A 27,244-nucleotide genomic window follows, 5' to 3' on the forward strand; every position below is an offset into this window, starting at 1 on the left:
ACCGATACTGTCGCAGAGCAGACTGAAAAACATGAGTGCATGCTTGTTTAGTTGCATCATCTTTCGGATCCAACTTGAACCTCATCTGTTGAAAAAAGAATGTGAGTCTTATTAGGAGGAAGCTAGAAAGTATGGGACAGAGCAAGACAATATTACTAATTGCGATGAATAACATTACTTACGGATAAATGGTCAAGGAAGGTGTTAAACTGGGTATTGTCTTTCTCATTCCTGTACTGGATCCACGTTGGGAGGATACGTGCATGACACCTAACGGCAACGGCTGCCTCTGATACTAACTTGGCTGACTCTGTAGCATCACGTGGCCTTTTTAAACCTACCTCAAAATGGATCTCCATTCTTCCTCCTTTAGATTTTGTTAATCTGTCAAGCATTATCCCTGATGTCTGTTTCCGCTTGCGCCGTGGTGCTAGTTCAACAACGAATATGGAAAGTGTTAGTGTACATCAAACTGTGAGAGTACATATAAAGGAGCATGCAACTGCAACTTGACTCGGTCAGGTACCGTCTTGGTGTTGATGCTCATGAGGTTCATCTGATCTTGCCAAGTCCTGTTGTGTCAGCAGTGCTTCGGAAGTAGTGTTAGGTGTGAAGGCAGCTTGGGAACTGGCCAGTTCCGGAGCAAACGAACGAGTAACTGGTTGAGATGCTGGTACAGTTGAAGCGGATGCTGCAGCTGGTGGAGCAGGTGATACTGTGTTTGTAGATTTAGCCGGTGGACTTGGACCTTCTACTGCACTATAAGTACCAGCAGAATCTCGATGGCAGAACCTTTTCCGTTTCACCCGATGAGTAACAGCACTCCCTACTATATTATTTTCCTTGCTCTTTTTTGACTTTGCCATGTCAAGCTGTACCCACAACACAAAAGAATAAAATCACTCTTCAGAACTCATTGATGCATGATACAGACAAGCAATACTTTGATGTAAGACAACCGTATGAGGATGGAATATGTAAGAAAAACAGGACAGCATGACATATTCACAGCTACGATGTGCAAACTAAGCAGAAGGATTTTCAAGAAAATAGAAGTAATGCAAGCTAGACACCATATGAAAGATGCAACCAATATTACTCTGCCAAGTTAAAAGTGTCTTGTCATAAGTGGCAATTCGAAAAATTAGAAGCAGTACAACGTAGAAATCAATGCAAGATGCAACCACTATCAAACTGCCATGTTAAAAGCGTCCAATCATGAGTGACTGATGCGGGATACACAACACAGTACTTTGATGTAAGAACATGGTATGATAGATAGATGCAGTGTATTCTAGACACAGAAAGCCATGTCATATGCACATGTATAACGTATAAACTCAGCAGGTGCAATTTAATCAAAATAGAAGAAATACAGGCTAGACAACATATGCAACATGAAACCAATTATCACACTGTCAACTTAGAGCAAGCACCTGCGATGGTGGAGTACGGGAGATGAACTCATCATGTAGACTTGGGACTTCAACTTCATTAGCAGTAGCAGTGGCAAATCTAGAGAGTCTCTGTTTGCGTCGGTGCGGAGGACCACCAACATCCCCTAACTTACTCTTTTCCTTCCTATTTTCTGATATTGCCTTATGAAGTCAAAACCACAAGAAGATGAATAAAATTAGCTCTGCATAACTGGTTGATGCATGATACAGACGAACACTACTTTGATGTAAGGCAAGCGCAGGATAGGAGGATGGAATATATACAAAAAAGACAGCATTTCATATTCACACGTACGATAGGAGGATGGAATATGTATGAAAAAACAGTAAGCGGAAGGCATTTCAACAAAATTAGAAGAAATGAAAGCTAGGCACCATATGAACATGCAACCAATATCACTCTATCAGGTAAAAAGTGTCTCGTCGTAAGTGCCATTTCAAGAAATTAGAAGCAGTACAAGCTAGAAGACAATGCAAGATGCAACCTACATCACAGTCCCAAGTTAAATGTGTCTTATGGGTAAGTGATCGTTGCAGGTATAAGTTGTAAGCTACGCAGATGCAATTCAACATAATCAGAAGCAATACAAACTAGACATCATACGGAAAACGCAACCACATATAACAGTTCCAAGTAAGAGCAAGCACCTGTGATGGTGGAGTAGGGGAGATGTGCTCATCATGTACACGTATGTTCTAGAAACAGGAACACGTGTCATATTCACAGGCATTATGTGTAAAGTAAGCAGATGCAATTCAAGTTAGAAGCAATACAAGCTAGACATCATACGCAACATGCAACCACATATAATAGTGTCAAGTTAGAGCAAGCACCTGTGATGGTGGAGTAGGGGAGATGTGCTCATCATCTACACAGCTACGTTGACTGTCCAGCCTTGTGTTGTCTTGCGAATCTTGTTGGGAGGATGGCGGAGTAGAATCTGTAGAGACCCCCTGTTTGAGTTGCTCCGAAGGACCACCATCATCCACTGTCGGACTAATTTCCTTCAGCTGTAATGATTTTGCATTGTGAAGTCAAACCGATAAGAAAAAGGAATAAAATTCGCTCTTCAGAACTCATTCATGCATGATACTGACGAACACTACTCGGATGAAAGGCAAACACATGATGCGAGGATGGAATATGTATGAAAAACAGGATGGTGTGACATATTCACACCTATGATGTGGTAACTAAGCAGAAGGCATTTCAACAAATTAGAAGCACTGCAAGCTAGACACCATATGAAAGATGCAACCAATATCACTCTGCCAAGTTCAAACTGTATGGCGTTTCAACAAATTAGAAGCAGTACATGCTAGAAATCATATGCAAGACACAACCAATATCACAGTGGCGACTTAAAGGTGCCTTATCATAAGTGACTGATGCGGGATATGCAAGAATAGTAGTCTGATGTAGAAACAGGAACACATGTCATATTCACAGGCATTATGTGTAAAGTAAGCAGATGCAATTCAACAAAGTTAGAAGCAATACAAGCTAGACATCATACGCAACATGCAACCACATATAATAGTGCCAAGTTAGAGCAAGCACCTGTGATGGTGGAGTAGGGGAGATGTGCTCATCATCTACACAGCTACGTTGACTGTCTAGCCTTGCGTTGTCTTGCGAATCTTGTTGGGAGGATGGCGGAGTAGAATCTGTAGAGAACCTCCGTTTCAGTTGCTCGGAAGGACCACCATCATCCAATGCCTTGCCAATTTCCTTCAGCTTTATTGATTTTGCATTGTGAGGTCATACCGACAAGAAAAAGGAATATCATTCGCTCTTCAGAACTCATTCATGCATGATACTGACGAACACTACTCTGATGAAAGGCAAAGTCATGATACGAGGATGGAATATGTACGAAAAAATGGACGGCTTGACATATTCACACCTATGATGTGGTAACTAAGCAGAAGGCACTTCAACAAATTAGAAACACTGCAAGACACCATATGGAAGGTGCAATCAATATCACTCTGCCAAGTTAAAACTGTCTCGTCATAGGTGGCGTTCATCAAACTAGAAGCAATACATGCTAGAAATCATATTCAAGACGCAAACCAATATCACACTGCCAACTTAAAGGTGTCCCATCATAAGTGACTGATGCAGGATACACAAGAAGAGTAGTTTCATGTAAGAACATGGTGTGATAGACAGATATAGTATGTACCAAAAACAGGAAAGCGTGTCATATTCACATGTATCATGTGTAAGCTAAGCAGATGCAGTTTACACTAATTAGGAGCAATACGAGCTAGACACCATATGCAACATGCAACCAGATATCACACTGCCAAGTTAGAGCAAGCACCTTGGATGGTGGAGTAGGGGAGCGGAGACTTGGACCTTGTAATGCACTATCAGTACAAGGAGAATCGGTACAGATGCTCCGTTTACGTTGCTGCAGAGGACCACCATCATCGCCTTCCTTACTCTTTTCCTTCCTCTTTCTTGATTTTGCCTTGTCAAGTCAAACCCACAAGAAAAAGGAATAAAATTTGCTCTTCAGAACTCATTGATGCATGATACTGACGAACACTACTTTCATGTAAGGCAGCCGCATGATAGGAGGATGGAATATGTATGAAAAACAGGACGGCGTGACATATTGACATGTATGATGTATAAAGTGTAAACTAAGCACAAGGTGCTTGAACTTGTTAGAATCGATGCAAGCTAGAAACCATATGAAAGATGAAACCAATATCACTCTGCCAAATTAAAAGGGTGCCCTAACAAATGTATTTGACCAAATTAGAAGCAATACATGGCAACAGGCTAGAAATAATATGCAATATGCAACGAATAAAGGTGACTCATCGTAAGTGATTGATGCAGGATACAGAAGAGAGGTAGTTTCATGTAAGAACAAGGTTAACACATAGATGTAGTGTGTACCAAAAATAGGAAGGCATGTCATATTCACAGGTATAGTGTGTAAACTAAGCAGATGCAATTTACCCTAATTAGAAGCATTACAAGCTAGACACCGTATGCAACATGCAACCACATATCACACTGCGAAGTTAGAGCAAGCACCTGTGATGGTGGTGTAGGGGAAGTGCGGTCTTCAGGTACAGAGCTACGTTCAATATCTTCATTTAGGCTTGCTGTTTCTTGAGAATCATGTGGAGAGGATGAAATTGCATTCTTTATAAGAGTATTGCGTCTCATATTAACCCACGCGCGTGACTGTCTCATCATAAGCGATAGATGCAGGATACACAAGAACAGTAGTTTGATGTAAGAACATGGTGTGATAGGCAGATGTAGTATGTACCAAAAACAGGAAGGCGTGTCATATTCACATGTATAATGTGTAAGCTAAGGAGATGCAATTTAACAAATTAGGAGCATTGATGAGGGATACACAAGAAAAGTAGTTTGATGTAAGAACATGGTTAATAGAAAGACGTAGTATGTACCAAAAACAGGAAGGCATGTCATATTCACAGGTATAATGTGTTAACTAAGCAGATGCAATTTACCCTAATTAGAAGCATTACAAGGTAGACACCATATGCAACATGCAACCACATATCACACTGCCAAGTAAGAGCAAGCACCTGCGATGGTGGTGTGGGGGAATTGCGGTGATCAACTAGAGAGCTACGTTGACTATCTTCATTTAGCCTTGCTGTTTCTTGAGAATCATGTGGGGAGGATGACACTGCACTCTTTAAACGAGTAGGGCGTCTCACAGTAACCCACTCGGGTGACTGTCTCATCATAAGTGATTGACGAGGGATACAAAAGAGCATTAGTTTGATGTACGAACATGGTTAATAGACATATGTAGTATGTATCAAAAACAGGAAGGCATGTCATTATCAAAGGTATAATGTGTAAAGTAAGCAGATGCAATTTAACCAAATTGGAAGCAATACAAGCTAGACACCATATGCAACATGCAACCACATTTGACAGCGCGAAGTTAAAGCAAGCACCTGGGATGGTTGTGTGTGGCAATTGAGATCATCAACTGCAGAGCTACGTTTACTGTCTCCAACTGCTGACACTGCACCCATTAGAGCGCTGAAACGCTTAGTGCTTATCTTCGAATTACACTGGAGCGACTTCTGTCTTTTCTTTTCTGCATTCATCAACACTGCGTCAGAGTCTGAAATACCCATGCATAAAAAAACAATAGTGTGAGTATGGGTGAAGTGTGTGCACAATTAGTACAGTGTAAAGGTAGCAGATAGCAGGTCGGTGAGAAATAAATGACGGGAGACATATGATAGCTCTACAACATGCATGGCACACTAAATTACTACAGGATTCTATGAAAATAACAGTCGACTGAAAGCAAATAGGTCAGTCCATTTTTTCTGCACCGTCCGATGTACAAAGAACGGGCAGATCGCCTTCATCTACCTCCAGCCAGTCAGTGTTGACGATCTTCCTCGAAACGCCAGCGACCACCGGCCCAGTATTCCTCCCCTGCCTGCGCCCTCCCCTCGACCTCACCGCACCGCCGTGCTTGGCACCGCCCCCCGGCCATCCATTCAAGCCCCACCGACCTCCAGATCGGGCGCAAGCAGCTCCTGCACCCCACACCCCTATGATAGACACTGATGCGTCGCTTCCCCGAGGAACAGGCGGACGAGGTGCTCCGCGCACCTAAGCGGGTGCTGCTTCTTTTAATTGCGGTTCGACTGACCCTGAATTGAAATCCAGGCGGGCTACTAACCTCTAGCAAAGGTGAAATAGTAAAAGGGAGGAAACCTTGTGCATTTAGTATCACGAAGAAGATGCAGTAAGAAGCGTTCAACTAGTTTCTTTCGTGGGATGAATACGGTGTGAGCGGAGACGTAAAATTTGCACGAATAAGGGAAGATGAGTACCTCTTTCTGCTGGCAGTGCTGTGTCCTCCTTCCGTTTTTCTGACGATCTTCTTGTTGTTCGCCGGAAACCAGAAGTTGTGGAGGACGGTGCAGCCTTGGACGAACCCATGGCCAAGTTGTTGAGTGTGGTGCGGTGGCTGTCTGTCGGCGGCGGGGAAGCAGATCCGAGGCGGCGAACGATGACGTAGCAGGAACAGCTCCGGTGCAGTGGACGGTTGCGACAGTGGAGCCACAGTAGTGAGGCGCAGGACGGCATGGTCGGAGTGGTTCTGGTACGGCGCACGTCGGTGTTGGCATCATGGAGGCAGCTCTGCCTCGGCTTCAGTTGCTAAGTCCTTGTGGGCGTTGAGGTTGCGGTTGCGTTGGACGACGACATCGGGGTACCGGCTCCGGTGTGATGGAGGAGGGCGGTGGTGGATTGGCCGCTATGGGGTGGAGGACGGAGGAGGCTGGGGTTTCACGACTGCTGGAGAGGGCGTTTTCGCGCCCATGGAGTATGAATGGGGAAACGGCGGGAGGCAGGGAACTAAGGGGGAACTATGTTTTGGTTTGAGACGCGCTTGTTTGAAATTTGGGAAAAGTTACAAACTTTGCCCCCATCTAAAATTTTGGACATATTGCGGGTTGGGGGTAGGACAGTCATGTCAGGTGTCCCAAATGTGGGCGGGATAGATTTCGGCCAAGAGCGCATGGGTGTTTAGGCGCCCACGGCGTATGAATGCTTCTCGGAGGCGATTGAGACTGGCATCTTGGTGAAGTTACAAACCTACCACGGTTTAGACCTTTGGACATCGGGCTGATAGGCTACACGGGCCAGAGTCAGGACAGTAATTTCCTACCACCAAACATTAGTCTAGCGCGGTTTCAGGTGACCAGAGGCCTATTTGGCGCTTCGTTCAATATTTGGGAGCAGAAGCATTAACGTTTTTGGTTCTCTTGAATTGAACTTTCAGGATTTGTCAAACTTCACAAATCTTTATTCTTGAAAATCCTAAAGCTACGATTATTTTGGCAGAGTGAATATACATTGTACACGAGTATTATTAAAAAAATATGCAACTTACCTCAGTTCATGCATGGTTCCAGATATAATATCCTTGGTTGCAAAAAAAGTTAGATATGCGTATGAATATATATAGCATGTTCAAACTCACAACAAAGATTGATGCCCCTTTTACATCTTATTTACAAATGCCATTATCTCGGGTGCAAATAGATGAATGCACTTCCTATGAATTCGAATCTTTGAAACCCCCTTTATGTTGAATTCGACATGTATTCTATTTCGTAGCTAGCAATTTGGAATGTATCCATGCAAGTGACAAATGTATAAAGTGCTTCACACTAACAACATGGAGTGCACTAATTAATGGTTATATATGAATTGCAAAAGCATCCATTGCCTGTATTTCAAACCGCTCTCACTCTATGGATCGATAATATAAAATAAACACATGCACATGCTAGAATTCAATAGATTATGGGTGTCTGATAGACCGATTTTCGTCCATACGCAATTTGCAAAATTCATGATCTCATCCAAAAATAATAATGCCATTCATATTTTAATTTAATGCGTAGAACCGCCTTTTACACGTAGATGCACTATGCCTCGCCCCGTTCTCACAAACGCGTTATATATCTCTATCTAACGCATAAGTGCACACACTTTATATGCATCGGCATTTCTCTTTCACACATGCTCACAATCTCTCTCAGGGCGTCGGGGTGTCTCACGCACATGCTCTCTCTGTTTCTCTCTCTCTCTCTTTCTGACTACTATGTACCACTCTTTTCACTAATCTCAGTTGGAAAACACTATTTCTCTCACATGCATATATACACATGCACGGTCTCTACTAGCCCTTTATACGCACATATATGTGCCTCCGTGTCTCCCGCACGCACATTATCTTTAGGCCTCTCTCGCACACATTGCCCCCCCCGACACACCTCTCTCTTAGTAGTTGGCAGATATGATTTCATCATGTCATTCGGTAGGATATCCCTGGCTGTTAGGCTGGATGGTAATACGAGGCAAAGTTTTACCCTAGTTCGGATCGGACCCTTGCAGTTGAAGAAAGAGCCTACTCCTGGTACTGTATATTAGTGATAGGGGTGTGTACAAAGTACACGTGAATACCAGGCATTGTGCGTGTGTGTATACTATCGACGAACTAGCCCCCAAGCTTGTATAACATACTAAGGGCCTAGGGTTACAAATCATATATAGTCGGCTTATCACTAGTGGGGATAGAGTCCTCCGCGACTCTGGTAGCTTCGTGTTGTATGCCGAGTCCTCCACATGGGTCTTCGTATAACACGTCTCGGTCCAACCTATATGTGGCGCAGGATGGAACCGACCCATGAGTCTTCATGTTGACCCACCACAACTAGAAATGATGTGCCCACCACACCACACACGCAATCGGCCACTAAGAAAATAAGCATATACAATAGTACAACGGTATCTAGCTCACGATACGTCTCCATATTTTGTTGATGACACTGACGGACTTTGCATTTGATGCGTGCTCCGTATTTTGTTGACGACACTTACGGTCATTGTATTTGAAGCGAAAGCACGATATGGTCACTGGACTTCAGAATAAGCTCATCACGGTCACCACATACATTTTGTCGTGCTAACCAACATGTGGTTGGATGGTTAGGAGGACAGTGGTTTCTCGAGCCCACCAAGGTTAAAGTCCCGGTGCTCGCATTTATCTTGTGTTAATTTTAGTATTTTCCGGTGATGTATGTTCAGTGGGAGGAGACGTTCCACTCGACTACGAGGCACCTATGGTGACTTCGTAAAATCTCAAGATTATATATGCTGGCCCACTCTCTCGAAGGTGCTCATAGGGGTAGGGTTCGCATGTGTGCGCTTATAGCGGTTAGTGCTTGCGCGTATATATGAGCCCTTGCGTATGTACCGTGTTAAACAAATACATGTCATGATTATATGGTCACTGGCTTACCCGTACAACTCCATATTTTGTTGATGACACAATCAATTGACCAGTCAAACGTTCCATGCGATGCAACTAGTGTTGCACCATCGGGGCGCGTAACCATGGGGCCCACCTGTCAGCCCGTATATGAAAGAAAGAAATGGTAGTTTGAGTCTGTACTGTGTTAATAAAATAGGAGTACCTTTTAGGGTGATCATACAGTCAGTGGCTCACCATACAGCTCCGTAATTTGTTGATAACACGATCAATTGACCAGTCAAACGGTCCACATTCAGCAGCACACATTACCATAGGGCCCACCCGCCAGCGCGTATATGAAGGACATAAATGGTAATAAATTAGTGGTCAGTGGGTATTCAAAGTCGTGAGACCTCTGGTTGGCAGTCACCGGCGGTTGGGGGGCATTCATTGGGCGGTGGGGTGGGGATCGCCGGAGAAAAAGCTCGGTGCGGGGGGGGGGGGGCTAGAGGGATGGCCGGTGCGGCGGCGGACCGGCGGTGGGGAGCGGTTTCGGGGAGGGCGAGCCGGCTGCGGGCGGCGAGGGCTGGCGGTTCGGCCGGTGGTTGCTGGCGGCTTAGGGGGAGTGGAGTTTGATGATAAACTGGAGGCCCTTGATTTCGTATCAACCGGCTAGAAAATCTAATGACCAGAGATGAAAAAGTCAGTCGACTGATGTGTAGCCTCGCCCCGCACGTACACATGCACGCACGTAAGACACGCACGCATGTAGGCGTGCAACACTGACACGTACACATAACATACACACGCACGCATGCTGGTGTGCAACACTGACACGTACACATGCACTCAGAACACACGCACGTATGCACCCATGCATGCAACACTGAAACGTACCCTTGCACGCACGCAACACTCGCACGCCTGCATGCACACAGCACACAACGCAAGACACATGCTCAACCTATACGTGCATGCACCCTTTGTTAAGGACATGGATTGTTACGGGTATTAATCAATCTTATTTGTGATAAGCAGAACATTGATGTTTGCAGCGGCCTTTATGAATCACAATGTATCAAACGGGCTATCAACATAGTAGGCTTATCTACATGAAAAAGATGACGTCACACTCAATGAACAATCATCGGTTTATGAAATGCCCGCTTCTGACTGCCCTGGCCCACCAAAGGTTCCTCTGCTGTGCGTTGCATGCGTTGGGTCACTGACATGCAGGCCATGCACCCAAAGAGCCCACACGTCAGTGGAAGAACGACACGGTGTCCTAGGTCAGAGTCGAGGGTGCCACTCGCGGCACGCCCGGCTAAACACGCCTCCGTGCCGCATTCAAACGGCTCCATGAAACCCGCCCGTGTGGAAGCTGAGAAACCCACTCTGGACACGCGTCCATTCATGACAGGGCCATCGTTAAATGTAATGCCGGCCGAGCTCCTCCCATCCGCCGTCTATTTAATCTCCTATTTAAACGAGGCCAAACGCCGGCCAAGAATCGCACACCTCCGCCGCTCCCCTATCTCCGCATCCAAGCCAGCTGGGTAGCCCGCCGGATACGAGCTATGCAGCTCGCTGATCCACCTCCCTCCCCTCGCCCGATGGATCCAGTTGCCGCCGCAAGCCGGCGCGCGGTTCAGCAACTCGCCGCTCCAGGCCAGCTCGATGAGGAGCGGCGCACGGGCGTCGTTGCTGCCGTCCACGCTGCCGCCTCATACCGCGTCCCCTTTTTTTGTCACCGAGACTCCCATGCCGGTGGCCGCGCCATGCAAGCAGCGATAGAAGTCGGGTGCGCGGAGAGCGACAAGTCGGTGGCCAGCGCCTCCGCGTCCACCGCCATCATCAAGGAGAAGTAGAACACGGGAGGCTGCCGCCGCTTGGGTCCCATGAAGGCCACCGTGGAGGCGACGCTGGTGTAGACAGCAGGTGTCTTGCCAGATCCTTTTGTTGCGAGGACCTTCGTCGATCCCTCATGGGCTCCACGGGAGAGGGGAATGTTAGGATGAACTCGAGCCGGTGCCGGCCATGGCGAAGTAGTGGCCGGTGATGAACTCTAACCGGTGCCGGCCACCATCATCTTCGGCACCAGCCAATGGTATTTGTTGGGCAGCGGGGAAGCGAGCCGTCCTTTGCGCTGAAGCATATACCTCCGGGGCTCCCGGCAGTCCGGTGATCGTGCTACCGGACATGAGGAACACAAATCGATCGGCGGGCGACCATTTAGGCCAGGTATTATATACCTGTGCTCTCTAGAACTAGCACTGTGTAGTTCATTTGAATGCATTGAAATCCGTCATGTTTGTATGAAAATCCGGTATTTTATATGATTTCCGTCGTTGTTTATATGAAATATCAGTTTGTCTACGTGTTTGCGTGAATTTCGTCCGGTTGGTTGAGTTGCTGTTATAATGTGTGCGGCTACGGTTGGATGGCGTAATTTGCGGGTCGCCGGTCGGTCTGCGGGCGGCTCGGGCGGTGTTGTGGGACAAAAAAACATAGCTCGTGCGAGCTCGTCTCCAACGTGTGCGCTGGAGGATGCATGAAAGCATGAGCATCCGAGCCATTCCTCGTTCATCGGTGGCAAAGGCACCGGTGGACAAAAGGGTTGCCAATATTTTGGCTACCCCGGGAAAGATCCAAACAGCCCCTCCCAACAGATTCAAATCCCTTGTTCTCCGTGGAATTTTGCTATGTGTTGTTTTCATGGACTAGCAAGATGCCCGTGCATTGCACGGAAAATCAAGATGCATTTTTTTACAAACTCCCACATGCTTGCAAGGGATAATTAATGTCCTCCTTTGCTAGTACCACGAGGCAAACACCATTAATATTGAATAGATTGGTGTTAGTGGCCTTGTATATCTGCAAATTGTAATTTTGATAGTGGCCCCTTGTATATAAAAATGGAGGGAGAAAGATGAGAGATAAGGTGAGGAGGAGTGGGGCGTGGTGGTGACAGGTGGTCGGACTGGGCGGAGGCATGGGGATGGACGACGCATTATGTCTAGGTTTGTATCTCTCTCTCACACACCCACGTAGGTGGGGGACGTGCACAAAGAGAAGAGGTGCACACACGGCGCACGTACTCCCGTCTCTTTCCCAACCACACCCGCGCGGGTACACGGTGGAGCTTATTTCTGTACGAAAAAGGCAGCCCACGTGGTAATTTGACACGTGTACTGGTTGTCCACTTGGTGGAGGGAGGATCGTCTACCACGAGTGAACAAACAAATTGCGACTTGACGTGTTATGTTAAAAAAAGAGGCAAACCATGTGGGGCCTACCTTACAGGTAAGGCTCTATACACTAGAGTACTTTTGATGTGTCCCGTCAACTCGTAGAACAAGGAGAAGCTTGCTTAGTATGCCGTCTCCCCCGCCCACGGGCGTGGTGGCTCGCAGGATGAGGTGAAGCTTGCTTACGAGTAGTAGTAGTAGTACTCCTACTACTGTACGCCTTACGCCCGCTCCCTCGCCTACGCGCGTGGTGGCTCGCAGCACGAGGAGAAAATTTTACTACTCCCTCCATTTACTCCTCGTCCCTACTACGTACCTTGGTTAGTACTCCCTCCATTTACTTACATAAGGCCACTATAAAAAATACAATTTGCATCTATACATGGCCACAAATAGTAATCGAGACAAAAGTTACTACTCCCTTCTTTCCAGTTTATGGCTCAATTTCAAAATCTCTCCAACAAAGGTAGACGATGAGTGGTCGAATTAATTTCGTAGTTTGCACAAGTAATTAGTACGCTCGTTTTTCTCAAGAAGTTATGTTTACCGAGGCATTAATTAGAACGAATGCATGAATGACCACTAAATTTCCATGAACTTGTACATGCATTGGTTAGTTTCCTCTTGACACTGCTTGCGTCAGGTGATCTAACGCACCTCGAAATCCAACATGTAATGGTACTACTACTAGTATAGTAGAATTGAGACTTATCAAACGGAAAAACGAATGTTTTTTAGATGAGCCCTATAAACCCTAGTTGGTACGTACTCCGTAAAAACAGATTTTTCCAAAAATAAGTCGCTCCCTTTCATGAATTCTGTAGTATACTCCTCCGTTGACGCTCCCTTTCATGAATTTTGTACTTCCTATCGCCGACATGTGGGACATATAGCAACCGAGTAGATGTGTCAAGCACCAAATAACAGTGCAGAACAGCAGGGGGGACGCACCCCTCTCGTACCGGCCCAGTAGTAGTAATGAGCAATGAGACGTCAAATCACAATCCCGCACCTTCCCAGACGGACGAAGCAACGATTATTTCACACTTCGGTTCGCCATCATCTCAAACCACGTAGTATTGCTTCTGCCTCAAGAGGGACACGCACATCGCCTTGGTACATCATGACACGTGGGACCGCATGACAGGCCATGCTCCCCCGCCGATCGCTCAGTAAAATCACCTCATTTTTACTATACTTCCTCCGTATCGGTTTACTACATGGCATGCACGTCGTTCTAGGTTGAGAATTTAACTGGCTATATATGTGATGAACAGTACTCTAGCCTTTTAAAAAATGTATACTTTTGTACAGTAGTACGATGGATTGCGCCATGGAGCAAAAATTGAAATTAAAAAAAAGGTGCTACATATAGAGAGCGCTCATCGCCAAATTATGCATATAGTACTATTAAAAAGCTAGTATGTGCTTAATTGGGGTGCTAAATTCTATTAAAGAAATACTAGTAGTATGTACATACTGAAGAGTTAAAGTAACGAGAAGAAACATAACATAGTTCTGCTGGGGGCTCAGCACAACACACCCCTCAAATTAAACTAAGCACACCTGAAATTAAACTATGCAACTAATCTGGTAGACACTGCATTAGAAGTTTAGAACCACCATGAGAAACGACACTGCCACCTTACTCGGAGTCCTCGTCCACGTCCTCGACTTCGTCCTTGTCCCTCTTCCTCTTGGCCGATACTTCTTTGCTTGAACCGCACACTTGGCTGTTGCTCTTCATCCAACCCTTGTAGATATTGAAACAAAGGTAGCCATCCATTGCAGCGTAGTGGATGTGGTCTATATCTAGTACATTCCGCTGCCATGCATGACGATGAAACGTGTAATGAGGTTTCTCCAGTTTACGGTACAAAGGATGAACCATGGCTCCTGCCAGGGTCAACATTGAAGGCTGACGATAGGGCAGCAGCCGATTCTTCTGGAGGTCAAGGGGGTTGCCTACAACGAGGCCTATCCGACCCATGACTTCTTTGTCGTTCTTAAAGTCTATAGTAACAAATTTCACTATTTTGTCCTTGAGGAAGTTCTTAAAATCCTGGCACTCAACGTCGGCATGGCATATGTGGTAGACCAAGCAAACGTTATATACGCAAACCTGGATCACGGCGGGCTTCTTCCTGTCTTCGTCCTTTTGATCCTTCTCTCGTCCTAGGACTGTGGTGTACTCAACATCTAGCCCAGCGACCCACTCATCATCTGAGTTTTCGAACATGCATCTGAAGCGAGAAAGGCATCCTTTCACCGTCGCGAAAGAACGGGTGTAGATGACGTCGAACTCATCGCCAGTGATGGTTCTAACCTTGTACTCACCGCCGATCGTGGAGATTTGGGACACCATGGATTTGGGAGGAGGGTTAGGATTAGTGGAACTGCCGTAATGTGAATGGATGGGACGACTAGGAGCGAACCGCCGTAGTATTGAAGGACATGCGGGGACGAGTAGGAGCGATCTGCCAGCGTGCGAATGGCAGGGTAGTGGCTTTCCATTCTCCTATTATACGGGCTTCCGAGAGCTCTTGGATCTGAGATCGAACGGTTGCATGGCGTGATTCTAGACCTATGGGTGAATATCCTATCCTGGAGGGTTATTCTGCAAATTTTCAGCAACTTAGCATGCGACCGTTTGATCTCAGATCCAAGGGCTGCCAGCAGCCCGTATCATGGTCGCGCCTACCACGATCGTCACGTCGCTCACGCGGTCGCGCCCTTGGAGATTTAACACGGTGCGTTAGGCTATCTGATGTTGGCATGTCATACATAGTCATCACTTAGTCACTCATACTACAACAAGGTTGACTAAAATGTTGGCTATAAGTGTATTTTTTACTCATCTCTATCTCTTTCTTCGTACTCCCTCCGTCCCATAATATAAGAACGTTTTTGACACTAGTGTAGTGCCAAAAACGTTCTTATATTATGGGACACAGGGAGTACTAGTATTTATTGCATTTGCCAAGGAGTGACCTTTTCCAATGAAATGGTGTGCTTATTAGTTTTTTGTTGCTAAGTTTGCTTCATTTAATTAGCTATAGACTCAAAATTGTCTATTCACCTAGGTACATGCGCTTAGCACCATTTCTTCCTTGGGTCACCAAACTAGTCTCTCTCTTCTTGATTAACTTGCCACATCAGACTTTATGCCTATGTGGCAAGCTAGCACCTGTAGGATTAAGTAAGTACAATAGTGCGCTTTACATGGCATTTTTGCATATGTGGAGGAAAGAGAGGCAAGGAAAAAGTGGAGAAGTGGGCTCTCATGCAAGAGCCAGCCTCTACTACATGGTGGAGCATTGGGAGAGGCATCTGTATGGAGGTGGTCAAGAATCGGGAGACTCACACCGGTCATAGTGTTGCAGTTAAAATGATAATGGCAAGTCAAATCATGGGGCCCCACCTGTCCAGCAGTAACTCGCTGTCAAATCACACAACCCTATGTTTTTAGCAGCCTACTCCCTCGTCTTCTCGCATCTCTATCGAACCGACTAAGCGGAACTGCCCCACCTACCGCGCAGGAAAATCCCCGCCCTCGACTTTTAAATACAACTACATCCGCTTAAGAATCCAATGATATACTTTTTGTGACATAGTAACTCATATTTAGTTAGTCAAATGGATGGCCTAGAACTACGTGCAGGCCCTATAAACCGAGACGCCTAAAAATAAAAAACCGAGACGGAGAGGGTAGTTTAGCACGTATCTTTTTAGATCAATATAGTCGGGATTCACCAAGGAGCAAAACCAAGTGGTAGGCTGCTCCTGTCGTGTTGGCGTAGCAACTCAAGCAGGGTCAGTCCACACACAAAATGGCGACACACTTAACAGGACCCCTTTGGCCGACATGTGGCTCATCCACCGTCTTGTTCCACGTGCGATGCACCAAATTACAGTTCGGAGTAGCGGTTGGAATTGGAGGCACCCCGGTCGTAGCACCGCAGTAGTAGAAAATGAGTGATGAGGGGTCAAATCACAAAGCCCCACCTTTCCCGCATTAAGCTGGACGGACGAAGCAACCATCATTTCACTCTAGGGCGCAAGAGCATAAAGAAAAGAGAAAACAATGATGCATGCGGCAGCTACCTAGGGCACCCTAGGGTAGGGGTCTCCACTACAGATCCTTTTTTTTGAAAGCGCCTCCACTACAAGTCGGCTTCTCCCTCGTCCTCTTGAAGAAAACCGATGATGAGTGCGGCGGTAGGGTTTGTAGGAGTACTACAGCGTGCGGGGCCACGTCATAGTAAACAGGTTCGAGTCGACGCCTTAAATATGTGTGGGCCACTTGGTTTTACGGGAATGAGGCAGCATTTTGGGTTCGGGGACCAGTGGAGATATAGTGCGTACAAAAAATTGTGGACGTAGGTTCGACCGAAAAGCAATGATGCATGGGCCCTGCATTTTGATATACCCGGGGCCGCGTAAAATTTGCTACTCTACTCAAAACTAGTAAGGTACACATGTATTGAACACATGAGATTTCGAAACCAAATTATGAATAAATACACACTATAGCATGTAAAGCTTTGAGTCATATATGCATGATGTAGATGTTCATTTAGTTCTTATAGTTCATTTCATTCAAAATCAATTAGTTTTATAAAAATGTTAAGATTCATGGGGTTGTGCATTGTAAATCATAAAGTAAAAAATAAATAATGGCAATTCATTTAGAAAATAATAATCAATTATGATACAGAAGATTCTAGAACAAAGGAGAAGTGCTTGTGTTTTGAGGTTTGTGCATTATGCTTAAGTTCAACCATGGAGTCTTCTAAATTGTACATGTGGCAGATCTGGTGGAATGTTGATGATATCCAACGGCCAGTAGTGCTCGGATTTGCCTATCTCTACACTGTCGGATTAGCTTCATCCAGCGACAATCTTTCAAAGTTATTGGCACACTATATAGTTCTTGTGCCATAGTTGCATGTTTTGGAAAAAAGCTACTAGTGGGTTGTACTAGCTATTTAGGAATAGAAGATGTATACATGGAAGTGGTAGGGAAAGAGATGACATGGAGCATCTCAATTCCTATGAGTAGGGATTGGAAAAGAGATGTCATTTGGTTCACATCATAGGAACTTTTCTATTGAATCTAGAGATGACATGTATCTCAATTCCTATGAGGAGGGATTAGAAAAGAGATGTAATTTGGTTCATATCAAAGGAACTTTTCTATTGAATATATGCTAATGTTTATTTTCCTTTGAAATTAAGGGAGTATAGGAATCCATTCATATGAACCAAGCGGCTCTAAAGCTATAGAAAAGATATCATGTTTATTTCCTTTGAAATGTGGAGTATATGAATCTATTCCTACGAACCAATTGGCTCTAAAGGAAAAAATCCTATAAAAATAATATCATATAGAGTTCCTATGATATTCCTTGACACTAAACGATGGTTGAAATTGCTGCGGGTGATACGATGGTCCTTCTTTGTAAACTCCTCACCCATCTTTATAGTTACCTCTCGAAGATGAATGAAATGATATATACAGGGTATTCTACATATGCAATTTGGTACACGAAAACTCGGTAAAAGTTTGCGAGGTTCGAATTTTCAATAAAGCTATATGCACTGCATTTCAGAACGGAGGGAGCATACGACAGTTGCTAACACTCACGTGTAGGATTTGTGTGTAGGAGGAGTGGCTGTTCTGTTAAATGATATGGCAAAACTGACACTGTCGGATGCCGATCTAACGGTTCTTACTGCATTCGTCAGGAAAAGGCTTGTGGTGAACGTTTGTCGGATAATGATTTACGGACACATGCATTGCATTGATACATGCCCCCCTCTCTCCCACGCACACGCACCCTCACGAGTCACGACTCTCCCGAGTCCTCTCGCAGACTCCCACGCCGCACCCACCGTCTATCTGGAGGTAGACATCACGCACATATGTGCTCTTCACACCCTACCCTCAGAACTTCTAAATAACAAAAGACGGCGCGCACATTTTATTTTAGCTCACACGTCACACACTTATACTATTACTCTTGCGGCAAACGTTCTTTGGGCATAGTATATTGTACTCTCACAAAGAGAAGCGGTGCACGCATGCACTAGTTCTCTCACACCCACTCGCGGGTACACGTATGAGCGCATTTTTTTGAAGCTGGTACAACAAAATCACTCCACTATATATAAAAGCAGGAGCCTTAGCACTTGCTTTACTAGGGTTCCTCTCATTCACTCTCTCATGCTCTCCAGATCTAAGCAAGACATAGGTGGCCACACACTCTCAGCTCACGGCTGGTCACAAATCCGGCCGGACAACCTCAACCGGGACAAGGGTGTAGGTGCATCGTTCACGCTGTCGTCGGCGGCGAGGGAGGAGACCAATGGCTGCCCGCGCGTCTCGATCGGTGGCCGTGCCATTCTCTCCGAGAGAGCGCCGGCTCGGGAGGGCCTCCGACCCCTTCTTCCTCCCTGCGGTATTGTGGCCAAGATGCGTCCTCCCGACGCCATCTTTGCCACATGCCGACGACCCTCAGGTATATATTCCTTTGAAACCTGCCTTGCTCTACTGCCCCAGCTCCCTTCGTGTGGATCCTTTTCTACTTCCGTCCGCTGTTCCAAAGCCACCTAGACTTCTACTATTATTAGAGGTAAAGCTAGTTCATATAGTCGACTCTAAGCGTTGGTTCAAATAGGGAAGAAAGTGGGAAAGCTGTAGGATGAATCTAGGACTTGGTTCTAAGAGGAAACGGGGGAAAGTAGTAGATACATGCTGTCCCTACGCCCATATTGTTACCGTTAATGTAAAATCACATGAAGCATTAAGCAATGCCACCTAATGTCACTATAAGTAATGGTCTAGTGCCGTCGATAAATTGAAGCAATGCCACCACCATTTTATGAAGTGCTTCCGTCTTGCTTTATTTCCCATGAATTGTGTTTTTGCAGTTACACTTAAATCTCACACCGCTAACATTGCTTCATCCCAGTGGAACTGCACAAATTTGATTGCACATTTACTGACCATGTGCTACTCTCATGACAGTAATACTAACGCTATTGTTCTGCATGTTAATCTAGTGGCATTGTTGATGTGATGTGATGCTACTTACTTAAGGACTCTTCATAGTGTCAATCTAGTGCCAATTATAACACAATAGATGCTGCTGTTAATCATATGCCACTGCAAATATCTGTCACTGCTTAAATAACCGTATTTCGTATTTGCGCAAATAGGGATGTCTGTCTCCATATTGTTTCGGGATGTCTGTCTCCGTATCATTTCCATCCGCGCAATCAAAAGCACACACCTCAGTTTTAGTACAACTGCGCAAAATGAGATGGCTATCCCTCATTGCCGTCATCTCCACCGTCGGCCTCCTCCAGCGTCCACGGGCTACCGTCTACCTCCTCCAGCCTCCACGGGCTCCTGTTCATCCAGCCTCCACCGTGCGCTACTCCACAGGCTACTGTTCAACCACCCCTCCACGGGCACCCCTCCATCGTCTACTGTTCATCCAGCCCTCCACACTACGGGGTCCTGTTCATCCAGAGGCAACGCCACCGCTCACTGTTCATCCAACCCCCCCACCCCCCGCAACGCTCACTGTTCACCCAACCGACCGGCTTCAGTTAGCAGTAGTAGCGAAGGAATCACTCGATCAGGTTCAGTTAATAGCCATCGATCGATCGCTCGGGTTTAGTAATGCGTAGCTTGTAGTGCAATCGCTCGGGTTCAGTTAGAGCCCAACGCCTCGCTTGGGTTCAGTTAGAGCCAACACCTCGCACACACGCGCGTACGTGTACGAGAGAAACGCGCATCGCTCGGTCCCCGACCTCCCATCGTAATCGGGAACTCCCTGAAATTTTCCTCGCCCTCGCTTCTACCATGGTTTTTTCCGTTATGGATGGCCCAAAGAATGTCATGCAGTTGCGTCTCCGGCCCGCCCAGGACGAAAAGCCCATTTTTCTGTCATGATTTTTTGTCATAGAAGTAGGAGCCCACCACATCTATGATGATACCCGGTTTTGTCACAATTATCGTCATAGAAGTGTCATATGTATGACAGAAAAAAAATTCGTTCGGCCCAAAATGTCACGGATGTGTCTTTTTTTTGTAGTGCTACCTACATGCAGTCGGCTCTTATACCAACTTGTGATGCCCCTGATTCAATCGTACACTAATCATACACGCAAATGTGTACGATCAAGATCAGGGACTCACGGGAAGATATCACAACACAACTCTAGACACAAATTAAAATAATACAAGCTTTATATTACAAGCCAGGGGCCTCGAGGTCTCGAATACATAAGCTTGAATACAAACGAGTCAGCGGAAGCAACAATATCTGAGTACAGACATACGTTAAACAAGTCTGCCTTAAGAAGGCTAGCACAAAAGCAACATCGATTGAAAGGCAAGGCCTCCTACCTGGTAGCATCCTAACTACTCCTGGTCATCAGCGTCCGTCACGTGGTAGTAGGCACCATCGGGGTAGTAGCAGTCGTCGGTGGTGGCTTCTGGATCCTGGGCTCCACCATCTCGTTGCAGCATCCGAGAAGAATGGAAAGAGGTGGAAAAAGGGGAGCAAAGCAACCATGAGTACTCATCCAAAGTACTCGCAAGCAATGATCTACACTACCTATGCATCGGTATCAATGAAATGGGTAGTATCCGTGGACTGAACTGCAGAATGCCAGAAGAGAAGGGGAAAGCCTAGCCTATCGAAGACTAGCATCTTCAAGTAGCTCCAAGCATCTTGCAGCATTCAGAAGAGTATAGAACTTCAGTTTATATTTAGCAAACATGTTGTATCATTAGCGCCCAGAGATCACTTCTTCGACTCCCTGCGAGGAAACAATCCCGAAGCTATCATTTCCCTTACATGCCTCAGCATTCATTATCTAGTTCTAGTTGTATCGATCGGGATACAACTCCGAGTGTCCGTTACCGTAGGACAGGCTATCGATAGATGTTTTCTTCCCTGCAGGGGTGCACCAACTTACCAACACGCTCGATCAACTCCGGCCGGACACACCATCAGGTCATGACCGGCATCAACCGATCAACACACCGTAGTCCTACCTAGGCTCAACAGAGAGGCCAGCACGCCGGTCTACATCCTAAATGCGAAGGGGTCATGGGACAATCTCCCTTTGCAATCCTGCGTGTTGTGAGGGTGGCCGGTGAGAAGACCTGGCAACCTCCTTTAAATAAGGCAGGTGCTTACGCAGTCCAACCCAACGCGCGCCGCTCCATCGCTGACGTTAGTGAGCTTTTGGCTGATACGTATGATGCAGAGTGCCCATACTTATTCCCGCGTGGTGGTTAGTGCTATCAGGCCAGAGGCCCCTCGGATCGAATATCCAAACCGTTAATGTGTTGGTAGTGCATTCACGAGCAGAGACTCACGAAAGATATGACCCCGTCGCCCCGTCTTGAGGACTTGTGGCAAGGTCTAAGAATGCCCGGCCATGCCTCGTATTCAACTCCTGGGTACCCTCCAGGTCATCCCGTATCCACATCACTCACGGGTACCCCTCAGGGTCGACCCGCCTTTCCAAGTAACAGTTGTAAAGTCCAAGTATCTGTGTATCCAAACACCAGGGGGAAACTCCGAGGAATCACCCTCAGTGGATTCCACTCGATGTAATCATGAAGGTGACGTAGGAGGAACCACCCTCGAGGTTCACACTTGAGGGGTTGCACGACAGAGCCGTATCAGAAGTGGTTAAGGAGGGATCACCCTCGATGACCACAACTGAATAGCTACACTACAGAGATCTCATCAGGAGTGATGTATGAGGTACCACCCTCGGCACTCGACGGTAACTCTACAGAGTCGAACAACAAAAGGGGTGTGATGTGATGTGAGGTGTCGGGCTCTGGTCGTCGATCATGTTGATCGAGTCATCGATGATGAAGCAGGGGCAACAAGGACAAGGTGAGGGTCACTGATGGATCACTAACCAACCTATACTAAGCAGTTTAGGATAAGCAGGTAGGTAACAATAAGCAGGTTACAAAAGCAGGCTATGCATCAGAATAGGAGCAATCAATTACAGTAGCAAAATCTAATGCAAGCATGAGATAATGGAATGGGCGATATCGGGATGGTCAAAGGGGGGGGGGCTTGCCTGGAAGCTCTGCTGAAAAGAAAGAAGTTTCGTCGTCGACGTAGTTGATCACAGGGGCAACATTAGTCTCGGGGTCTACCGAAGAGAACAGGGGGAAGAAACACTAAATATAAAGCAAACATAGCAGCACAAAGCATAACATGGCAATATGCTGTGCCGGGTGTGACCTAACGTATGACTACACGAATAAGGTGAAAGGGGAATTCAACCGGGAATGTTTTCCCGGTTCCGGATTTGTGTCAGACAGATGGCTGGAGGGGGAATGTTCCATGTTCAGCATGCTAGGGGCACGTGACAGATGAACGGACCATGTATTCGGATTCATTGGATTTTTCTGAGCAACTTTCATGTAGAAAACATTTTCATCCGAGTTACGGATTAATTTATATGATTTTTCTAAGTTTTAAACATTTTCTGGAATTTAAAACATAAAAGAGGCTAGCCAACTCGCTACCAGGGAGCTCCCTCGATGGCAGTCTTCGTTGGCCGTTCGATCTTCGGAAATCCGATCTTTGACTTCGTTTCAGGCGTTGGATGTTTGCTGGCTGTTTCACTGCTCGTTTTTACTGCACGATGACTTTGTATAGCCAATGACCGGTGGGCTCTTGCAGCACCCGTGTTGGCTGGGCGAACCGATTCAATGTGCAGAATCACCCTCTCCCCGCCCGCCGCGTGCGCGCCGTGCCATCTGCGGGAGTGTGGGGCAGGCCTCGCCCAATCCCCCCGCCCGCACCACTCCCTCCCTGCCCCACGCCCAATCCCCTCGCCCGCACCGCTCCCTCCCTCCTCGATCTCTCTCCCTGGCCAGCCGCCTTTGGTGGGAAACCCTAGCCTGCCGCCACTCGCGCCCGTCTCCTCCGGCCAGCCTCCGCCTGCAACCTCCCCCCTCCCGTTTCAGAAGGGAAGGGAGGGAAGGGAAGAGAAGAGGGGTAGCGAGCAGGTCAGGTGGCCATGGCGCTTGCAGATCCACCGGCCCCGTCGTCGCCGCTGCGCTCGCAGGTTCCGACTCTTGTGAGCTACCCTTCTGCCCATCTTCCTTCCCGCCTCACCTCCTCTTCCTCTCGTTTTGAGGGCGCCAGGAGCATGGCCTCGATCTGGAGCAGGAGAGGCCAGGAGTGACATGGTCACATGGGAGCAGCTCGGCTGCTTGCCGGTGGTGACGGATGCGCTCAGACCTATGGCCCGGTCCCGCCGCCGCGCGCCGTCCACCTCCCCGCAGGCATGCCGGCCACCTCCCCATCTGACGCACATCTTCCCCATGGGGCCATGGCACACGGTGAGCAGCAGTGGTACGAACCCCAAAATACTACTATGAGATTAGTTAAATTCAGTTGAAAAAAATGAGGAACCTGTAGTGTTGCCTTTGTTCTTCAGTTAAATTTGTTTAATACGAGGAGCCAGCAGTGTCGCCTTTGTTCTTCAGTTAAATTCAGTTGAGACATTATGGGAATTGCAACAACTTCATGTTTTTTCAAAAAATGTATTATCTCATTTTGTGTTGCAGTGAGTTCCACACATTTTGAAGCTACAGCCGCTGGAAATTTGTGAAGAATGAAGAAAGGTGGATCCACCAGCAGCTTCGAGTAGGATGAGGAGATCTGGACGGAGTTCGTGTTTCAGCAACCATGGTAGCGCGTCCTCCGACCTCGACCTAGGTAAGCTCCTTCTTTTAGTGATGTTAGTAAGTCAGCTTTCTCTACCTAGCTCCATGCGGCAGCCTGGCCAGCTGCCTTGTTCTCTCCACTTAATCCTTGCTATTTGTAGGCCGGAGCCAAATTCAGTTTTGTCTGCATTCAACTGCAGGCTCTTTAATGTATTTTTGTAAGTGGAATCTGACTTCTCATGGTTTGCCTAAACAATGATTAGTCTATTGTATAATTGAACTAGGTCCATGGCTTTAAGAAATTGAGCGAAATCTACTTTTTCAGGCTTTAAACCCAATCATTCATATTTGTTGCGACCAAATGTTCTGTTATAACTTTAAAATTGAAAACCAAGTTTCCCTGGACAATTATACTTTTTTGTGAGCTTATTATTCACAAGTTATAGTAATATGGTATTATGGGCTTTGCTCCTAACATGATAAGGAGGAAAGAACTGCAGGCTATATTGTTTGTTGACATTCTCATGATCCGCGCTCGCAGGTTCCGACTTTTGTGAGCTACTGCTGCAGATGATATTTGGTCCCCATCCTTTCTACTGGCTCCTAATTTTTGTGTGATGAACAAATGGTTTAGATTTACCGTGTAAAGCTGAGATTCTACATTGGTCTGGAATTTAACTGGTTACCTTTGTTTAATTTAATGCCATGCGAAACCTAATGTAGATGTTCATGTCTTCCCAATGATGTTAGTAGGAAGATTTTTTTTTGCTTTCTTCATAGTGTAAGTCTGTTGTTCAAGCTTCAAATATATCTTGTTTATTATCTTTCCTTTTCTGCAAACTAATGGACCATATTTCTACTCAAACAGAGGCAAAGACGTCTTCTTAATGTTGCAGAAGTTTGGAGGCATCAAGGTCAGTTTTAATGCACATAATGACTAATGCTTCCGCATTGTAATCTCTAATTTGTTATCGAGCTTCTATGCTTCAACACATCTAAAATTTCAAAAGCTTTTCCGGGTCGATACGGTTACTTGAGAATCATACCAAAGATAGCCTTAGCAGTTCATTCCATACCAAACTTGAGCAACACAAAAGTTAAGTTAGGTGACTGTTCTTTGTAGGAATGCATCCTCCTCTTGCTATGCAAACTGAGGAAATCAAAGTGATGGGAAAGCATTGTACAACAGCTGTTGACTTCAGGATATTTCATGGATGAGTTATACTCCTTGACTCCCATGTAAAGTTAACTTATTTTGCTCTCTGCATTAGTATGTTCCAAATTAACCACACACAATTTAATTAGGTGACCGTTCTCTGTAGGAGTGTATCATCCGCTTGCTATGCAAACCGAGGAAATCAAAGTGGCAAAGCAATTGAATGCATGTGTTGACTTCAGGATATCTCAAGGACGAGTTAGAATCTATGACGCTCAGGTAAAATTAACTTATTTTGCTCTTTGCATCAGTATGTTCCAAATTAACTGCACAAAATTTAATTAGGTGATTATTTTCTGTAGGGATGCATCCTCTGCTTGCTACACAAACTGAGGAAACCAAAGCAGCAAAGCATTGTACTGCAGATGTCGACTTCGGAATATCTCATGAACCAGTTATACTCCTTGATGCTCACGTAAAATTAACTTATTTTGCTCTCTGCAATTGCATAATAGAACGGTTGAGCTAAACATCTCGCTGCTGATATTTTAAAATGTATTGCAACCACTATACAACCCATCCATCGTAATTGATATGTTGAGACTGGATCGTAGTAGTTGTTCTGCCTCATCTATCACTATCTGCGGGCTTGCTTTGATTATGTTTCTCCCAACTTTCTGTAACTAAAAAGCAGCCTGTAAATGTAGCTTGAATAAAAATGGTACCTTTCAGTTTTGTGCAAGTTCAAAGTATTAGTAGTTTTAGTTTGTCCAATTTTTGCAGGGATATTGTGTGAGGTCTGGTACAAACTTTTAAGACAATCACTTAATACATTCATGGGATCACCAACTTTTGGCGTTTGTTGATACTAGCTAGGTGGGGCCATGAAGACACGATTCATGGGATTACCAACTGCTGGTATAGCTTATTCTTTTCTGTTGCAGCTATTCCGGAGAAGTTTAGAGCTTCTGCAACCTTTTGAAGACACGATTTGTAGTTGCGGAGATGAAACAATCAATCAGTTGCGATGCATTACATAATCTTTTTGCTTTGGACATTGATGGGTATTATTTTGCCACAAAGGACAGGAGCTGTGCCATTTGACTCGAAGGATAAAGCGTTCATCACAAGGGGGTGGTCTTTAGGATGTACACAAAAGAGGAAATTTCCTTTTGTATAGAACCAAATTATATGATTTAATTGACCATTCTCTTGTACACAATGTTTATCATGTATTAAGTACATTTTATTGTCAAATATGTTTACTTTTTTTTAGTGCACAAGTTCATAACTCCTTGGACTTTCTAATTGCAGGCTCAACTATTTGAAACCACTAATCTGATTTTGTTGGGTCTATGTATTAGTGTATGTGTGTATTGAAGTTTGGTGAGTCTCAGGAAGAACCAAACTTTTGTTCCTATCTCATCATATGCTATCTTAAATGCAAAATGTTAGCTACTTCAATCTCATGTTTAAAAATGTAATTGATTACAAATTGTGCATGCTCAAGTATGTAAATATTTGTAAAGAGAAATCATTATTAAGTTTTGATTAAAATGATTTGCGTTGGTATCAAGTGGTTACTCACACCTAAAATTACAAAAAAAATCAAGTATTTTCAATGCGCCCATGGTTTTAAATGGGACTCTGCGCTATTTGACCCAACGTTTCTACTCCAAGCGGCCAACCCAAAAACTCTATTTTGATTTAAATGGGACTGCTACCAAAATAAAATGTGTATATATATCTAATTATAGACACGAATCCATCATGTTTCATATTAAAAGGGATTCAAGCATGGATATTTTTTCATCGCAAACATGGATTTAGCGTGCCTCTGCGTCATTTGGCGCAAC

The 27,244-nt window shown here is 45.6% G+C and overlaps 1 long non-coding RNA gene across 13 annotated transcripts; it reads left to right on the forward strand.

Moving 5' to 3' along the window:
- Window positions 1-23,342: 23,342 nt before the first annotated feature.
- LOC123157025 (uncharacterized) lies at window positions 23,343-26,663 on the forward strand. 13 transcript variants are annotated; one of them, XR_006478653.1, is made up of 8 exons: window positions 23,343-23,628; window positions 23,709-23,918; window positions 24,134-24,284; window positions 24,394-24,450; window positions 24,774-25,146; window positions 25,356-25,471; window positions 25,555-25,667; window positions 25,751-26,663. It is a non-coding gene; the product is annotated as an uncharacterized lncRNA (long non-coding RNA). The 13 variants fall into 13 exon arrangements; XR_006478656.1 differs by having other exon boundaries at window positions 25,101-25,146; XR_006478654.1 differs by having other exon boundaries at window positions 23,709-23,905.
- Window positions 26,664-27,244: the final 581 nt, after the last annotated feature.

Source organism: Triticum aestivum, chromosome 7B, assembly GCF_018294505.1.
Source record: "Triticum aestivum cultivar Chinese Spring chromosome 7B, IWGSC CS RefSeq v2.1, whole genome shotgun sequence".
NCBI lineage: Eukaryota > Viridiplantae > Streptophyta > Magnoliopsida > Poales > Poaceae > Triticum > Triticum aestivum.